The sequence below is a fragment of the Leptodactylus fuscus genome, chromosome 2 (genome assembly GCF_031893055.1).
Source record: "Leptodactylus fuscus isolate aLepFus1 chromosome 2, aLepFus1.hap2, whole genome shotgun sequence".
Classification (NCBI taxonomy): Eukaryota; Metazoa; Chordata; class Amphibia; order Anura; family Leptodactylidae; genus Leptodactylus; species Leptodactylus fuscus.
In genome coordinates this window covers 226270584-226289433 of record NC_134266.1, presented here as the reverse complement: position 1 = coordinate 226289433, position 18850 = coordinate 226270584, and the positions used below count along the sequence as shown (strand labels likewise).

Sequence of the window (18850 nt, the reverse complement as noted above, 5' to 3'; positions counted from 1 at the left end):
GGTGAACCTAGCCTCTCTGCTGCCTGTGGCAGACGATCAAAAGACGTCTGCCTCAGGCAGCGGGTGATGGGGGATGCTAGTGGTAACATTACAGTGAATAGAATGCAGTAATATTTTGTACAGTAATACTTACAGGAGATGTCTTCCCTCATTCCCCATTCTCTTCCAGCTGTGACTTGACTCTGTAAAGTTTTCAACACAGACATCTTTGACTCCTCACTTCTCCATGCACCCAACTCCTATATATGTGTATATATGTGTATATCTGCAGCCTATATTAAGCCCCACATTGGCACAATAGACTGTGGGGCATAATAGAGGTTACAGGGGCCACAGTGGACCCTGCAACCTCTATTATTCCCCACAGTTGCCCACCCAACTATTATGCCCCACAGTGGCCCACTCATGAACTATTATTATGCTCAGGGGTCTGAAAAGACCCCCGAGTATAATAATCAGAGATCCATGGGAGGTGAGGGAACATAATAAACAGTTTTACTCACCTCTCCGGGATCCGATGTTAATCCTAGTAGGCTTAGAGCCTGTATGGTACTGATAGCACAGGCTTTTGGCCTGTATGGTACTGTCCCAGACATCTAGGACAGTACCATACAGGCCCGAAGTCTGTGCTAGCAGTATCCTAGCAGGCTTCAGGCCTGTCATGGCTGGGTTATTACCATACATGTCCGAAGCCTGTGCTAGCAGTAACAGGCTGTTACTATTAGCACAGGCTTCTGTCCTGTATGGTATTGCTAGCGCAGGCTTTGGGCCTGTATGGTAATGTCCAAGACCACGTGACGTCTGGGACATTACCATACAGGGCCGAAGTCTGCTTGGATTAACATCAGATCCCGGAGAGGTAAGTAACACTGTTTATTATGTTCCCTCACCTCCCCTGGGGCTCTGATTAGACCCGCGAGTATAATGATAGCGGTAGTGGATTCACAGCGACCCCCTGCGTCCTATAACAGAAAGAGAAGTGGTCATGAGCAGGCCCGGGGAGGTAGGTAAATACAGTCACTGACCCATACAGGGCTCACAATGTACATTCCCTATCAGTATGTCTTTGGTTTGTGGGAGGACACCGGAGTACCCAGAGGAAGCCCACGCAAACACGGGGAGAACATACAAACTCCTTGCAGATGTTGCCCTTGGCAGGATTTCAATCCAGGACTCCAGCGCTGCAAGGCTGCAGTGCTAACCATGCGCCACTTTGCTGCCCATATAGAAAGCACCAGCATTTCCTTAGGTATAATTGACACGCTGCAATTTACGAAAACTTTCCACGTCTAGGCGTTTACGCCATGTGGTGCTTGGCCTGACAGAGGAAATATATTTCTCCCAGTGTGTTTCTTTTCTACAAAAACATCTGCATATTTCTCTGATGACAAATCCTGGCTCTTATCCTTCTCATCTCACATTATTAAAACAAAAGCTAAACTCTTTATGGCCATTCTACTTTAGACTGGCCGGATAGCTTCAGACAGCTGTTTTCTTGCTGTGTAGATGGTCTATAAAGGCTGATGTTTTGGACAACAATGCTATAAGTGAATATAACAATCTGTCAATCAATCTCAGGCCATGATCTGTCTGAGCTGGAAATGTTCCCATGGGTCACAGAAAATATCCTAATGTGCTACACAGATGTGTCCCTTCATAATTTACCTCAGATTTGGTTAAGGACTCCCAATTGCTCAGTAAACCAGTTTAATGTAATTTTGCAACATAATAAGATAAGATAAGATAAGATAATCCTTTAATAGTCCCACCTTGGGGAAATTTCAGCGTGTTACAGCAGCATAGTAATACAGATACAGGATAATACAGAGTAATATGTTACAGACGTAGACACAGATAAGCTGAGAAGAGAAGATATACTAGGAGTCCATGGCAGCTAAGGAAAAACAGAAGAGAAAGAGGAAGACCTCATGATCATCCTCATAATCATTAGTTCTCTGTGCGGAGAGCTCTTCGTTTGGTCTGATGTAGATTATACAGCCTGGTCGCGGTTGGAAGGAAGGACCTGCGATAGCGCTCCTTCTCACACTTGGGGTGAAGCAGACGGTCGCTTACAGTGCTGCCAAGTCCCATCAGGGTCCCATACATGGGGTGGGATTTGTTCCCCCGCATGGAGGTCACCACAGACAGTATCCTTCTGTCACCCACCACCTGTACTGGGTCCAAGGGGCTCCCCAGGACAGAGCTGGCCCTCCTGATCAGCCTGTCAAGTCTATTTCTGTCCCTGGTTGATATACTGCTTCCCCAGCAGGCCACACCGGAAAAGATGGCTGAGGCAACCACAGAGTTGAAGAAGGCCCTAAGAAGTGTCCCCTGGACTCCGAAGGCCCTCAGCCTCCTGAGCAGGTAGAGTCTGCTGTGGCCCTTTCTGTGCAGCGCCTCCAGGTGATCAGCCCAGTCTAGTTTATTATTGAGGAGCACGCCCAGGTACTTATAGGTCCTGACTATCTCAATACATGTTCCTTGGATCTCCACCGGGGTCGGAGCACCTCTCCGTTTACTAAAGTCCACCACCATCTCCTTGGTCTTCCCAGCATTAATCCTGAGCTGGTTCTGCTGGCACCATTCAACAAAATCCCGGTTTAAGTCTCTGTATTCCCTATCATCGCCATCAGTGATAAGGCCGACTATAGCAGAGTCATCGGAGTACTTCTGTAAGTAACAGCTGGATGAGTTGTGCCTGAAGTCAGCAGTGTACAGTGTGAAGAGGAATGGGGCAAGAACTGTACCTTGAGGTGCCCCCGTACTACAGATCACAGTGTCAGACACACAGTCCTGGGCTCTCACATACTGAGGGCGGTTTGTCAGGTAGTCTAGGATCCAGTTGGACAGGTGATGGTCCGCACCACCAAGGTTCAGCTTCTCCCTCAGTAGCCCTGGCTGAATGGTGTTGAACGCACTGGAGAAATCAAAGAACATTATTCTCACAGTGTTCCCGGGTTTCTCCAGGTGAGAGAGAGCTCTGTGAATATAACTCATGAAAGGATGCCATTCATAAAACAATAATGGCCGCACATACTGTAGAAACATATGAAATCACTTTTCTATACGATATCACAAACAACACTCTTATAAAGCTAATAAACTTGTGGCACACATAGCCGGACATGTCCAGCTAAGGGTAAAAGTAAGGAAGGGCACATGTTTACTTCTACATTGACCCCTGGAAGAAGGCAGAGCGCCGAAACGCGTGTTGGAGTGGGAAGCCTGACCTTATCTTGGACTCAGCCAGTATGGGTATGTGTACTTCCCTTTACTATATTTCCATCTGTTGGGGCTAGTTTATGTATAGACTCACGGTCCTCTCTATTTTATATGCATATATGCTGCATATAGCTTGTGATATAGGAGTATATTTACTACGTGCGTATTGTTGGCATTTATGTACCTAGTTAATAGGTAGATGGGTATAGGATACTTATATTACACGAATACTATTTAGATACATTGATGTTTTTTTTTCCCCATTTATTTGTTACTATTGTGATACTCACTTTGGCTTTTGTGATTTGATACTGCTCCATTGAGTCTATATGTACCTTGCAGTATTTTCACTTTGATCTTCAGGATGTGATACCCATCTTGGCCCCTTAAAGGGATCCTATCTTTCAAAAAAACCCAAAAAACTAACACGTCAGAATAGCCTTAACAAAGGCTATTCGTCTCCTACCTTTCGTTGTCTTTTCCGCACCGCCGTTCGCTTGAAATTCCGTTTGTTCTCGGTATGTAAATGAGTTCATTCTCAGCACTGGGGGCGGGCCCAATGCTGCCAGAGAACTCTCCAGTGCAACCTCCATCTTCTTCTGGAACGAGATCTTCACCGCGTCTTCTTCCAGCAGCATCTTCTTACTTCTAGGCCTCGGGCCTAGGACAAGCTGACTGCGCATGCTCGCAGCCACAAGAAAAATGGCCGCTTGAACAGTATTGTAAGCGGCCATTTTCTCGTGACCGGCAGGCATGTGCAGACGGCTTGTCCTAGGCCCAAGGCCTAGAAGTAAGAAGACGCCACCGGAAGAAGACACGGTGAAGACCTCGTTCCAGAAGAAGATGGAGGCGGCGCTGGAGAGTTCTCTCACAGCATTGGGGACACCCCCAGTGCTGTTTGAGTGCTGGTGCCCTCCCCAGTTCTGCGAAAGAACTCATTTACATACCAAGAAAAAAAACGGAATTTCAAGCGAACAACAGTGTGGAGAAGACAACGAAAGGTAGGAGACAAATAGCCTTTCTTAAAGCTATTCTAACGTGTTAGAAAAAAATTTGTTTGAAAGATAGGGTCCATTTAATCCTAGATCTATACAGATTTCTGTGCACACTTACCTTGATCTTCATATGTGATGTTGCCCCATAGACTGTATATTCTACCTATGTCCACAGTTTAGTTCATGGCTGATTTTATCTACCTGTATGTGTCCCCTGTTTTGTTGTATTTATTAATAAATATTTTTTTATCTTTGTTACATATGTTGAGTACTTCCTTCCTTTTGTTGTTTTGTTTACATGCAGTGTTCTTATAGAAATTTGATATGCAGGCCACATTCTGCTAAATACCTTCTGTGAAAATCTAAATAATAAAACTAACATAAACCGCGGGTCCCTGGAGACACTCATACCGCCTAATGGCACGTACAATTCAGTCCACCTTATATACCATTGTACACATCAGGGCTCGTTCACATCTGCGCCCGGTCTCCGTTCTGCAGGTTTCCGTTTCCTGCACAAAACAGAGGCAGGAGACGGAAACCTGCAGGACTCTTTCATACCCATTCATTTGAATGGGTTTGAAAGATGTCCGTCCGTGAGCGGCGGTGAGCGTTTTATGCTCTCCACCGCGAAACCGGTTTTTTAAAATCGGACACAGAGTCGGACATGCAGTACTTTGTGTCCGATTTTAAAAAAAACGGTTTCACGGCGGAGAGCATAAAACGCTCACGGCCGGACCCGGTCTGACAGCTTTCCGTCTTCTGCATGCAGAAGACGGAAAGCTGAGAACGGAGATCGAACGCTAGTGTGAACCTAGCATCAGACAACACAATGAACACAATACATTGACCTGACTTCAAGGTTGTACAAAATCGAAAAGTAAACAAGTCTCTTTTCTGACTCATCACATAGGACACAATATGACCTCCTGGACTCCTGTCCACGATTTCTGCCGGACCCTGCATCAGAGACTCTGACTTAGACGCAAACCTGATTCTGACATTTATGTTATGTATTAGAAAATGGAATATTCTGCCCCCTGTAAGTTTGGCAGTGGTGTGTATTTGGCAAACACTCTGCCCTGTCCACTTACAGCATTGCACTGAACTACTTATGTAATTGTGCATTGGTGAACAAAAGTGGCTTGTTATATAAGATATTACAACATAAAGATATCAGTTTAGGGTGTCGTAAGAACCATATCTATGGTCCAGGCTCTGATACCCTTCCGCTCATGTTTACACATTTTTTGTACAATAGTGCCATATTCTTTGGGCTAAAAACAAAAGCCAATTATTAAATAGAAAGGGAAAGTAAAATTCTGAGCATTCATTATTCATTCTTCATTACTTACAGCTGTTGTTTTTCTACCGCACTGTCCTTATGGAATATCGAAAAGCAGAAAAAGAAGTCGCATGAATTATTAGTATGGTACTTGGAATTTTCCATACTCTATTCACCAACACACTAAATAGGGTTCTGTTCAGCAACATTGCAGAATTGTATTTCACGTTCTTCCTTCATTCTGTAATTATGTAGTAGCAATATTTTATAGTCATGATGAACCTCATAAATATCTTTGAGGTGCATGCAGTGCTATTTTTCGCATCAATATGACAGACACTTCGGCAGGTGTGAACAGAGCCCAGGTCAGCACTATAATACCGGTAGTTGAAATGATAGAAAAGAAGCTGGTATAAAAATGGATTTCCTATTAGAATGTTGAAGGAACCACTAAACTTATAAATGAATGTTAAAATCACACAAGAAGTAGAATATAGATGTAATGTCTCTACCTGTTCGGGTGTTTACTCCACCCTCTGTTCACGCGCTGCGGTGCAGGAGGCGAATTCAGTTTGATTCTTTGCTTAGCGTTTTTTTGTTGCTCTGTGTGAACACTGCTCTATTACCTCTCCTCTGTAATTGAATTTCCACCACACCCATCTCTTGCAACTTGCATCTCCTTCAAATAGTTAATTTTAGCCTTGCCTGTGTGATTGACAGCTTTTCTGCAAGTCAAGTCTGAGCAAGTCCTGGGCTTCCTATATACAGGCCATCAGCCCACACAGGTTTGCTGGCTATTGTGACTCTGTCCTTAGACTGTCCCTGCTAAGCTCCTCTTTCTGCTACTATTGTATTACTGACCTCTGACCTTTGGCTTCCCTTGTGACTACTTTTTGGATTACATTTTTTATTGCTTTGTCTCCCTAGCTTTGACCCTTGGCTAGCTGACTCCTCTGCTGTGTTGTTTGTCTTGTCTTATTCTGTGTACACTTATTGAGAGAAGGGACCATCGCCAAGTTGCTCCTGTCACTAGGGCAGTGCGGCAAGCAGGTAGGGACAGGGGCTGAGGTGAAGTTTAGGGCTCACTGTCTCTGTCTTTCCCTTCTTCCATTGTTTCGGCAGAAGCACTGGGGAGCACTTTCTTAAGGCTATTCCGACGTGTTAGTTAGAAAAAAAAAAGGTAGGATAGGATCCCTATAATTAGACAGCTGACCTCTCTGCTGTGGGTTTTTATCATACACCCTTTAGCTGCCTGGCTGGAACATACCTGTCCTCCCAAATCGCACCTTTCACTTTCTTACAGGGGGGAGGAAGTAGTAGTGACAATCTGTTTCTGTAAATGGGGAAATGGATCGTCACCGGATAATCAGAATATGGGTAACTGCACATTTGTAATTAATTATGTTATTTAGAAAGGGGGGGGGGGGCTGTTGTGATTTAGATTAGTGTAGGGATTTCCATTTCTCCTGGACAACCCCCTTAAGTTACCATATATAGATGATTAATCACAATGAAGTTAGCCTATGTGCACACAAGTTTTAAAGACTGCAAAACTCCATCAATTTTCTGCACCTACAAAATTTTAATAATTCTTTGCTCTCAACACCATGAAATATCGTTAAGAAAGAAATTACTCCAGTCTACATGAATGGACAGTTCTAAAGATGAAATACCTAACAAATGATTGATACAGTGTAACAAAAATATAGAAACACAATACATCTTTATTTAGTAATACAATACAAATATACAATATTTTATATAATAGCACCATTACCCAGGATACAAAGACCCCCTGGGCAGTAAACATATGTCACAATGGAAGTGCTCACAATGGCTCAGTCAAAACATAACTGTGCAAAATGTGCAGCAAACATTTCCCAGCCAAAATACTGAACTAAAAAGGAATATAGCTATAAATTACAAGCATGGAGACTAAACAGGGAACGTCATCAAGTGACCCATAAACAACGCAGTATGGACAATACTATTAGATATTAGTTTTTGTTATAGCCTACCAAATATACTCCAAATAAATATCTTACTACCTTTGCACAAGAAAAACTTGAAACAAGAAAAATATTTCTTCATAGAGACCATGAAGGCTTGTTTTTTTGCAGGACTAAATATATTGACAATCTATTTGGTAAAAGGGGTAAATGTAAGTCATTAATTAGCTTTTATTAGCTGTTCTATCGAAGTTAATGGGAAAAACCCCAGCATTTCTACCATTATTTTGGGGATTGTACCAGCTTGCCGAGTAACTAACATTTTGACAAATGCATCAGTACCAAATATCTATATATTTTTAAAATTTCCTGTATTGTTGTCCTAGTTCAGCTCTGACTGTCAACGGAGTGTCAATTGGTTAACAGAGAAAGCCTAGTTTCCACTATAAAATTTCTTAGATACAGTCACTGCAAGGTGGAGCGAATTCTAGTGAATCCCTAAAAATCCTCCAAAAAAATGGCCACCGGCCAGCCTGTGCACTCGGCTCTTACCTGCATCCTGATGGAAGAGCCAACTGCGCAGGCGCCGGAGTGTGACCCCAGCTGGAAGAAGACGCAGAAGAGGCGGTTGCTGTTGAAGATGGAGGCGTCACTGGAGAGAGCTCTCTGACAGCATTGGGGGCGCCCCAGTGCTACGAAAGAACTCATTTGCATACCGGTAAAAAACGGTATTTCTACTGAACGGTGGGCCGGAGGCGACTGATAAAAGTAGGAAACGAATAGCCTTTCTTAAGGCTAGTCCGACGTGTCAACTAGAAAAAAAAGTGTTTAAATGATAGGATCTCTTTAAGGCCTCATTATAACATACTGTACAATACACTAGTGTTAGACATAATAAATGGTAAGTGGGGGCCCTGCTACATATAACGCCAGTGAAGTGGTTGTTGGAAAGGAAAGCCTTGGCTCCATTCATTTGAATGGAACTGCCAGAGCTTGCTTAAGACTGGAGGGCTGAGGGCAAAGCACTCCTGTTCTCGTGATTTATGGGGTTCTAGCAGTCAGACTCAACTAATCTGTAAATATCCACTATCTTCTATAAGTTGGTGGCAAACCCCTTTAAGTGTAATGCAGCGTGTAGCACAGGAGTTGTAACTACTGCAATACATTGTAACAGGAACTGGCCTAGATGACCTGTTACAACCTTACCTATGTGAACATGTCCACACTTATCAGCCTTAGTGATGTCACTGTCTGTAAATGAACAGCTAAAGAAGAAAATTGTGATCTAGTGGAATTTCTAGTATTGGTAAGAGGTGTTTCAACCTCTTGTAAATGTGTAAACGTTGCAGTATGATGGTATCTATACATCATACGATACATTATTGTGTGTTAAGTAGCACTATTATTTGTATAGCACTGATGACACAGTATGACAGTGTAATGTTGGACCTTTATAGCAGTAATATCAAGAACTGGCATAGATTTGCGATATATAGTAAATCTGGTTGACTGAGGTGTCCCTGCGCCAGTCCACCTAGAATCCCACCCTACTTCGCCTATTGTCAACAAAAGTGGTGAGCAGGACACTGAAGCTGAGATACGTCAAAGTGCTGCAAAATACACCAAGTAGAGATACTTTTATGGCCACTTATGACATGTTTTCATCTTGATAAATGAAGGCCAATATGTGTGGATTGTTAGCAGAATTGTTTTGACGCTTTTTTGCATTGTTACACATATGTGTTTTCAGTACGTATTTCATATATAATTTGAACTTGTTGTCATAATATGATGGCCGTATCAGAGTATGTTTTTTTGTTTTTTTTTTAATGTAGATTGTGAGCCCCACATAGAGCTCACAGTGTACATTTTTCCCTATTAGTATGTCTTTGGAATATGGGATGGAAATCCATGCAAACAAGGGGAGAACATACAAACTCCTTGCAGATGGTCTTTTTGCCCTTGGCGGGATTTGAACACCAGGACTCCAGCGCTGCAAGGCTGCAGTGCTAACCACTGAGCCACCGTGTGGCCCCCTCATATCAGAGTATGTGTCCTTAGTGTAACTCTGTATTCCTCCAATTTTATCTGTTGGATGCCATAAGAGAGCACAGGAAAAATGTGGCCATATTTTGCGGAATTTGCCTCTTCTAGTAAGGCTACTGGAACTCCTTATCCCTACCACTACTCCCTTTCCCCCTTTTTTTCCTCTTTCTTCTCTTTCCCCTCCTTCCACTTCCTCCTTCATCCCTCTCTCCTCCACTCTCAGCCTTCTCCCTCTCCTTTCCCCCCACTCTATGTTTATACATCTACCCCTTATTGAAGGTATCAATACGGATGTCTCAAACCTTGTCATGCTACTTGTTATTGCACTCTGTATGGATTGTTTATCGACTCCTACATGTTTGGAGGACATTTTTGTATGGTTTTTAATTTTTTTGGGAAAGAAAGAAAGAAAGAAAAAAGAAAGAAAGATCAAAAATGTTAAATTGACATTTGGTTATTCAGAAAAGTGACACCCTTAACCTCAACCCAACAAGGGCGAAAACAAGCATTTTTTTTTTTTTTTATGGTGCAATTCTTTGAGCCAAAGCCAGAAGTAGACTCAACAGGAAATGTAAAGGAAGGAGTTAAACTCCTTCCTTATGGATTTACTTCTGGCTGTAGCCCAAAAAGTTCCAGAAGAAACAAAACAGGGCTACATGAGACAAATATGCTTCAGAATTTCCCGCAGGGTGGTTCTTGCTGAGGCGTACCTCCAGGTATCTCTGTGGTCCCTGCAGCTTTTAGACTAAGGCACCACATTGCGGAAACGCAGCAGGGAAAAAAACATGGAGAAAGCACAATGAAAAACACTGTGGAAAAAACACACTGCGTTTGCTTTCGCAGCATGTTTTGGCTGTGTTTTGCTATGCCTTAGCCTAAAGGTTGAGAACCAGGGGTGGAAATCTACACAATCCTTGACATACTGCAGGTTTAGAACCAGCTGAGCGGGTAACCTTCCCTCTGGGCTTTAGTTTAGCACGAGTAAGATTTGTTTAAACCTCATCCCCAGTGCTGCTACTGTACATCATACACAGGAAGATTTGCTGCTCAGGAGCCTGACACACTTGAGTAAACTTCACAAGAGACTATTTATCTGCTGGACAGAATTTTTAATGATGATACTACAGGGGCTGGCATCTCAGCACTTGGACCCCATGAGTCCTTCCAAAATCAACTTCATCACTATAGAATCCTAGCGAAGCATCATGTGAAGCTCCAAGGCCCCAATACTAAATCTATAATAGTGCCTCCTAAATATAATTCATAATATTGGCCGTCCTTACATTCTGGTATAAAATCCTATCCCCACATTTTATACAAAGCTACCAAGTTTGTAGGTCATGCTGGCTTATCCTCTATTTACAAGCCCAAGCCTTGAAATACAGCCAAGTATTTATCAGATCCTGTTTGGGGTCTATTATTTTCACAGATTCGTGCACAAAAATTGATGAATTGGATCTGTTAGTCTGATCTGTGAAAAAAAACATATCATGCTCTGTATTATTACAGATCAGGGCTCGATCACATCTGCGCCCAGGACTCTGTTCTGCAGGTTTACGTTTCCTGCACAAAACAGAGCAGGAGACGGAAACCTGCCGGCATCTTTCAAACCCATTCATTTGAATGGGTTTGAAAAGTGTCTGGCCGTGAGCGCCGGTGAGCGATTTATGCTCTCCACGGCTAAACCATTTTTTTTTTAAACCGGAGACAGAGTCGGACATGCAGTACTCTGTGTCTGGTTTAAAAAAAACTGTTTGTCTGCGGAGAGCTCAAAACGATCACCGGCGCTCACGGCCGTATTTGGCATGACAGGTTTCCGTCTTCTGCTGGCAGAAGACGGAAACCTAATACGGAGTGATGTGGTGTGAACCCAGCGTCAGAGACAGTAAATGGCCTAGGATGTTGGTCACCTGAAAAGACGCATCCAAAACTTCAGTATGTGCTTTCTCTTACAGGGAGAAATGCATTCTAGGAAAACTTCATAATAAAAAATCTTCAATACGTCCAAAGTGTGTCGGGGTTGTTGTGATGTATATGGATAGACAACTGTTTGCACTATTTTTACTGCCAGTCCTTTGAGAATATTGATATTGAAAGTAAAAGGAGTACGTTGGACTGTTTCTGCCGTCAGCTCCTTCCTCTTCCTTGATGCCTCAAATATGTGTAAAAAGTGATTTTATTATTTGGTGTGTGACGTTTCTAGAGAAATCTCTTTACTAGAATTGTAAAATACTGAATTTGTTTAAACTTAGCTTCTGCAACAGCCAATAAGGCTGCATTTCTACAATGTGTATCTATCATGGAAGAAGCTATAGCAGCTGCTATAGGGCCCAACAACTTAGGCCTGGTCCACATCTGTGTTCAGTATTCCGTTTGGTAGTCTGCTTGGGACCCCCTAAATGGAAAACTATACGCATTAAAAGCCATTATCTAAGAAACCACAAGCAGCGCTTTTCTTTCCGCATGTTTCGTGCGGAAACTGAGCGGAAACCACACAGACTCCATTATAGTCTATGGGGTCCATGTAGTTTCTTAGCTAACCACTTTTTAATACATATAAGTTTTCCCCAAATGGACTCCACAAACAGAATACTGAACGGGGATGTGAACCAGGTCTAAAATAGCCCACCAGGCTCAGACTGGTCCACAAAACAGGTGACTCATCTGGTGGACCCCAGACACATGGGGGCTATTGGGCCACTAGTCCCCCACCTCTGCCAGAGTGGTGCATACCATAGTACACTCACTGCACTACATACAGATAAACACAGCCCATATGGCCATATAAAAAAATGGGTACAATTTTTAACAAACTACCTGGATAAAATTTACTGGTGGGCCATAAGCAGCCCAGTCCAACACTGTAGCCCTTTTTTTTCAATTCCAAGTTTATTGGTTTTCACAAAGACATAAAATACAGTGACAACAGATAGCTGCAACAGTGACAACAATATTTTATACTGTAGATAACGGGGAGATCCCCAAGTAGACGCCAGAGGGCAAAAGGAGGAGGAGAAGGGGAGAAGAAAGGAGGAGGAAGGGAAAGCAGCTGAGGGGCAACAAAACAAAATAGAGTGATAGAGAAGAAAGTGGGGGAACACATTAAAAAAGGAGGGGGGCTATACTGCAACAATATTGGGGTCCAGGGGGGGACCCCAGGGGTTCAAACAATCAAAAAATTTTCATAAGAAAGAGCAAAGCCAGATAGTCAAGCGTAGTCCTAAATAGGAGACACATCAGTTAGCTATAAAAGCCAGTGCATCCCATTATAGGCCCGAGAAGCATCTGATATTCATTGGTATGTTGGAATTTCATCCAGGTTTTGTTAAAAGTTTCGACAGTGTCATTGCAGGAAAGAGGTAAGGTTCTCCTTAAGTATAATCTCATTGACCTTCAAAATCCAGAGGGGAAGGGGGCATTCAGTTCGCTTCCAAAACTGCGGGTGACATGCCCTAGCCACAAGAATTAAAAATCAAAGCAAGGAGTGCTTATAGATACGTGTCGGGGCCTCGCAATGATGGAAGAGAAACAGAGCAGGGCGCAAATGGTGAGAAGTCTCAGTAACTTGAGAAATAATCCTCTTAACCCCATCCCAGAAGGGGGATAAAGCGCTACAAGACCAAAAAATGTGTAACATGGTGCCCTCCTCCACCACAAACCTCGCCAGAAGCCCATTTTTAGTTAGACCTAAGATGCAGTTTGTTGTTAGTATGGCCCTACTAAGTTATCTGACCCTAAGGTTAGACAACTTACTGTGCATGTAATGGAGCAGAAGTTTGCCATTGTTGTGTGCCCCTTTAAGTAGGATCTTATGGGCCCTACAGGCTTTGTCAGATTGGGATGTCTAGGGTCCACTGTACAGCTACATGCTAATTGCTAGAAATACTTGTTCACAAATTCCTCAGCAGTAACTTGCTGCCTAGCCCTTGCCTCTGGTTGTTTCTGTCCTGGGTTCCTGCCACTAGTCTGCTGTCTTGCTCTTGCCTTGAACTAGGACCCTATAAACAGGGGTGAACCTAGGCTTTCTGCCGCCTGAAGCGGCGTCAGAAAGCCGCCCCCAGGAGGGGCGGCGCTGAGGGGGCAGGGTCGCAGGAAAGGGGCGTGACCGAGTGGAAGGGGCGGAGTCGAGTGGAAAGGGGCGTGGTCAAGCGGAGCGAGCGGCGTTTGCAGGCAGAGAGCAGGCAGGGAGAGGACCTGCTCTCTGCCTGAGTGTGAGGGGCCGCCGCTGAAGCAGCGCTGCGTCCAGCAGGGCCGCCCCAATACACCGCTCGCTTCCTGTGTCGGGCTGCAGACACGGTGATGCTAAGCCAGTCCCGGACAGCTTGTCCTGGACTGGCTTAGGTCAGCAAAAATGCCACCCTCCCGAGGCCCTGGCATAGCGCCGCCTGAAGCGGTCGCTTCAGGTCGCCTCATGGGAGGTGCGGCGCTGCCTATAAAATCTGTGAGCCAATGATATGTGCAGACATGGTAACAGACCTCATACAGCAGAAAAACTCTGCAAGATGACTGGTGACTGGGGCCCCTGCAGTGTGATTGAGATGGGGCCCACGAACGAAGGATACTGGTTGGCCTGACTCTGAACCTAGATATCTCAGCCACCCAATGTGTATACATTATAGCAAAATAAATTGAGTATTTTCTTAAATAATCTACCCGGTATATTATACTGATGTATAACCTGGTTTGAAATGGTGAATGATGAGTAACTCCATGAAATACAGTAAGTGTATTTTGTCATGCTGGGATTAGCTAGGGATTCACCTGTTCACCAGTTGACCAGTCCAACCCTGTAGAGAGGCTTCCTAGGGATGACAGAAGGGCTCAGGTAGAAACAGATGTAAGCAGAGAACTGAAGAAGTTTGCAAATGAGGCAACTAGCATAGCAGTTCCAGAAGGTCTTACAAGAGACAACAGGTTGAATTGCACTTGTAACACTCTCTGCACCTAAATAGTGAGCGATATTCACCCCACTTGTTCCGTATTTTGCAGTACACTAGTTTTCTCCCCCATACAATCTTATATACGCCAGCTGTGTCTGCTGGGAAATGTTGTCTACATTCAGACATTTAAGGGAACATGTTGATACACAATGTGCTGACCCCATGCTAACCTATGACACAGTCATGTCTCAATGTGTCCTCAATATGCTAAATTTAAGGACGTAGAGCAAAATATTCACCCTTTCATGGTACTACCTCCAAATTTCTAACAGTTACCTAGCGACAACTTGTAAAGGGATATCTCACTATCTCCGTTAGTTATGTCACACTCACACATACATACAAGTGGCCTAACATGGAACCCAAACACATATGTCACATGTGAGTGACACAGCCCCTGCAGAGCTGTTACTTTACAATAAGATCACAAAACAGATACAATAACGCACAATTCTCAAAGGAACATCCTGGGAACAATCCTAACTATAAGGACACAATACAAGCGAGCAACAAATACTTTACTGGTGGTACGCAGTACATATAGCATGATAAATAATACATGGCATTTGTGTAGATACATATGACATGTATGGTGGTGTACACCAGAGGTATGTTGTATCTGAATATATGTCAGATTGTCCTGGCTCTCATTTATTTAAATAACACATGACATACACATGTACCATACAATAATACAGTAACCAGATGATATCACTAAGTAGATAATACCTGTACTGTAACATCACTAAGTAGATAATACCTGAACTGTGACATCACTAAGTAGATAATACCTGTACTGTGACATCACTAAGTAGATAATACCTGTACTGTGACATCACTAAGTAGATAATACCTGTACTATGACATCACTAAGTAGATAACACCTGTACTGTAACATCACTAAGTAGATAACACCTGTACTGTGACATTACTAAGTAGATAACACCTGTACTGTGACATCACTAAGTAGATAATACCTGTACTATGACATCACTAAGTAAGATAATACCTGTACTGTAACATCACTAAGTAGATAATACCTGTACTATGACATCACTAAGTAAGATAATACCTGTACTGTAACATGACTAAGTAGATAATACCTGTACTGTAACATCACTAAGTAGATAATACCTGTACTATGACATCACTAAGTAGATAACATCTGTACTGTGACATTACTAAGTAGATAATATCTGAACTGTGACATCACTAAATAGCTAATACCTGTACCATAGCATCACTAAGTAGATAATAACTGTACCATAGCATCACTAAGTAGATAATAACTGTACTGTAACATCACTAAGTAGATAACACTTGTACTGTAACATCACTAAATAGATAACACCTGTACTGTGATGTTACTAAGTAGATAATACCTGTACTGTAACATGACTAAATAGATAATACCTGTACTGTGATGTTACTAAGTAGATAATACCTGTACTGTAACATGACTAAATAGATAATACCTGTACTGTGACATCACTAAGTAGATAACACCTGTACTGTGACATCACTAAGTAGATAATACCTGAACTGTGACATCACTAAGTAGATAATACCTGAACTGTGACATCACTAAGTAGATAATACCTGTACTGTGACATCACTAAGTAGATAACACCTGTACTGTGACATCACTAAGTAGATAATACCTGAACTGTGACATCACTAAGTAGATAATACCTGAACTGTGACATCACTAAGTAGATAATACCTGTACTATGACATCACTAAGTAGATAATACCTGTACTGTGACATCACTAAGTAGATAATACCTGAACTGTGACATCACTAAGTAGATAATACCTGAACTGTGACATCACTAAGTAGATAATACCTGTACTGTGACATCACTAAGTAGATAATACCTGTACTGTGACATCACTAAGTAGATAACACCTGTACTGTGACATCACTAAGTAGATAATACCTGAACTGTGACATCACTAAGTAGATAATACCTGTACTGTGACATCACTAAGTAGATAATACCTGTACTGTGACATCACTAAGTAGATAACACCTGTACTGTAACATCACTAAGTAGATAACATCTGTACTGTGACATCACTAAGTAGATAATATCTGAACTGTGACATCACTAAATAGCTAATACCTGTACCATAGCATCACTAAGTAGATAATAACTGTACTGTAACATCACTAAGTAGATAACACCTGTACTGTGACATCACTAAGTAGATAATACCTGAACTGTGACATCACTAAGTAGATAATACCTGAACTGTGACATCACTAAGTAGATAATACCTGTATCCTGATACCACAGTGTGTATTTTCCCACTACTTCGGCATGATTGTGTTTTTTCTCTGTACTGTGATGTTTTCATGTGCATAAGGCCAAACAATCATAAGTTTTAACTGGTCTGAACTTGCCTCTAGAGATGGTTATGGCAGAGATTGAACCAGTTATTTATTTATTATGCTGACTTGTATAGCGCCACCATATTCTGCAGCGCTTTACATTGACAGTCACTGTCCCATATAGGGCTCACAATCTACAGTCCCTATCAATATGTCTTTTGGTGTGTGGGAGGAAACCGGAGTACCCGGAGGAAACCTGTGCAAACACGGGGAGAACATACAATCTCCTTACAGATGTTGTCCTTTGCAGGATACGAACCCAGGACTGCAGCGCTATCCACTGAGCCACCGTGCTGCCCACTTCATGTTTTTGGTAGTCTTGTTACACCCCGTCTCTTTTATATTAGCATGCACAACGTCAAACACATGAAAAAAGCATGTATTAGTCCTAGTATGAAATTCTTAAATGAAAGGAAAGTGGTGTGTTCCAGATTATGTAGGTAGAGTATTCCACCTGAGGGTGTCTGTAATATGGTGCTATATCTGTTATATATACTGAAGGTACTTGGTGTATCTCAGTACAGCTCCCTGCAGTAGACATGAAGCCTTCATATACAAACCCTGATCTGTCTCAATGTCACAAATCCTCATCCCGTTTTCTTATCTTATATTCCACCATAGTTTTGTATTATTTTACGTCTTGAGCACGAGGCCATCTGCTAACATCATCTCACTGTGTGTCTTCTGCTGAATGCTTCCTGGAATACTTAAGGGGCCATTCCGGGAAACAAGTTGTCTAAGTTCTCATTTTTCCATTGCCATTTTGTAACGCTGCTAAGAGCACAATGTGGTTGATCCCTGGTGATGTGATACGGAGGCCTAGAAATATATTCCGAATTCTAATAAGTGTCAGCTCAGATCTCAAGTCCAACCTCCTTTCCTCTTGTCTATACATCAACATCACATATCTACAATCCAGGAAACCCTACGTGAACAGCAGCCGACACTTCATGTCAGGTCACTTCACGTAAGTGGGGCAAATATATGTATCTTAGCAAATGTAAATGTTTCACAAACCACTTAGATATCCTCAGAGGAAAAAAAAAATCTGAGCACAACCTGTAGGTGATAAAAACATTACTAGAACTGACATTGGTTGTTCTTACCTCCCCCACAGCAGAACTTTCCTCCTGCTAGCTTTCAGTTTCTTTCACCTTGCTCGCTATGTTTTCAGGAATATTCGATAGTTCATATGTTCAGTCCAAGACCATTAACATCCATCGACAGATAACAAGCAAGACCCTCATGGATAAAGTAAGACCGATAACAAAAACTCAAGGCAATTCTCGTATATCCCTCTCAGTGTTAAAATCTTTCTGCTTTCTGCTACGTATTTTTTCTAGTTTTCACTTCCTGATTTAAGTATATTGGCAGTCTGCCGGCTTTGGCCCTGCCCTTTAAGTTGCATAAATTTCCTCTGTGTCTGTGTACTGGGAAATGACTCCTATTCCATTTTGTCATTCTCTCTAATACTTGTAAAGAGTTAATGTAACTTATGTAGCTTATTCTTCCTGTAGATCGGAATACGGAAGACTCTGCGCAGTGCTTTGTTATGATTTCTACAGCGTGCATATTACAATGTCTGATCAAATCTCTGAGCATAAATTGCAAGGAATATTGTATATTTTAGTACATTTTAAAGTTTGTCAGCTGCGCCTGCTGTATAAGATGAATGTATGCAGACGTGTAACTTATAGCTCCTGGGCCCCAACGCAAAATATGTAATGAGCCCCCTTATACCATCTGCTATCTATAAAACTAGTGTCTTATGTTGCCTTTGGTCCCCTTAAAGGGGTATTCCCATAAACATAATCATATATATATATATATATATATATATATATATATATTTGTAGATAATTAAAAGTTAAACATTTTTTGCAAATATAAGTAATCAAAAATTAAAAAATAAAAGCAGAAACTTACTATGGTCTGGGAGATGTCAGGAACCCAGCCATGATTTTCTTATTGTATCTGAGTTATCAGGCAGAGACACTACATGTATGAGAAAATATCCC

General features: G+C 42.3%; 1 protein-coding gene across 2 annotated transcripts in view; it reads right to left on the bottom strand.

Moving 5' to 3' along the window:
* The window catches only part of STAT6 (signal transducer and activator of transcription 6), a 146717-nt gene extending 128547 nt beyond the window's left edge, over positions 1–18170 (bottom strand). For both annotated transcript variants that reach the window (XM_075265738.1, XM_075265739.1), the window contains exon 1: positions 17939–18170. The gene's annotated coding sequence lies outside the window, so the exon portion shown is untranslated. The remainder of the gene's footprint in view (positions 1–17938) is intronic.
* Between the last annotated feature and the right edge of the window lie 680 nt (positions 18171–18850).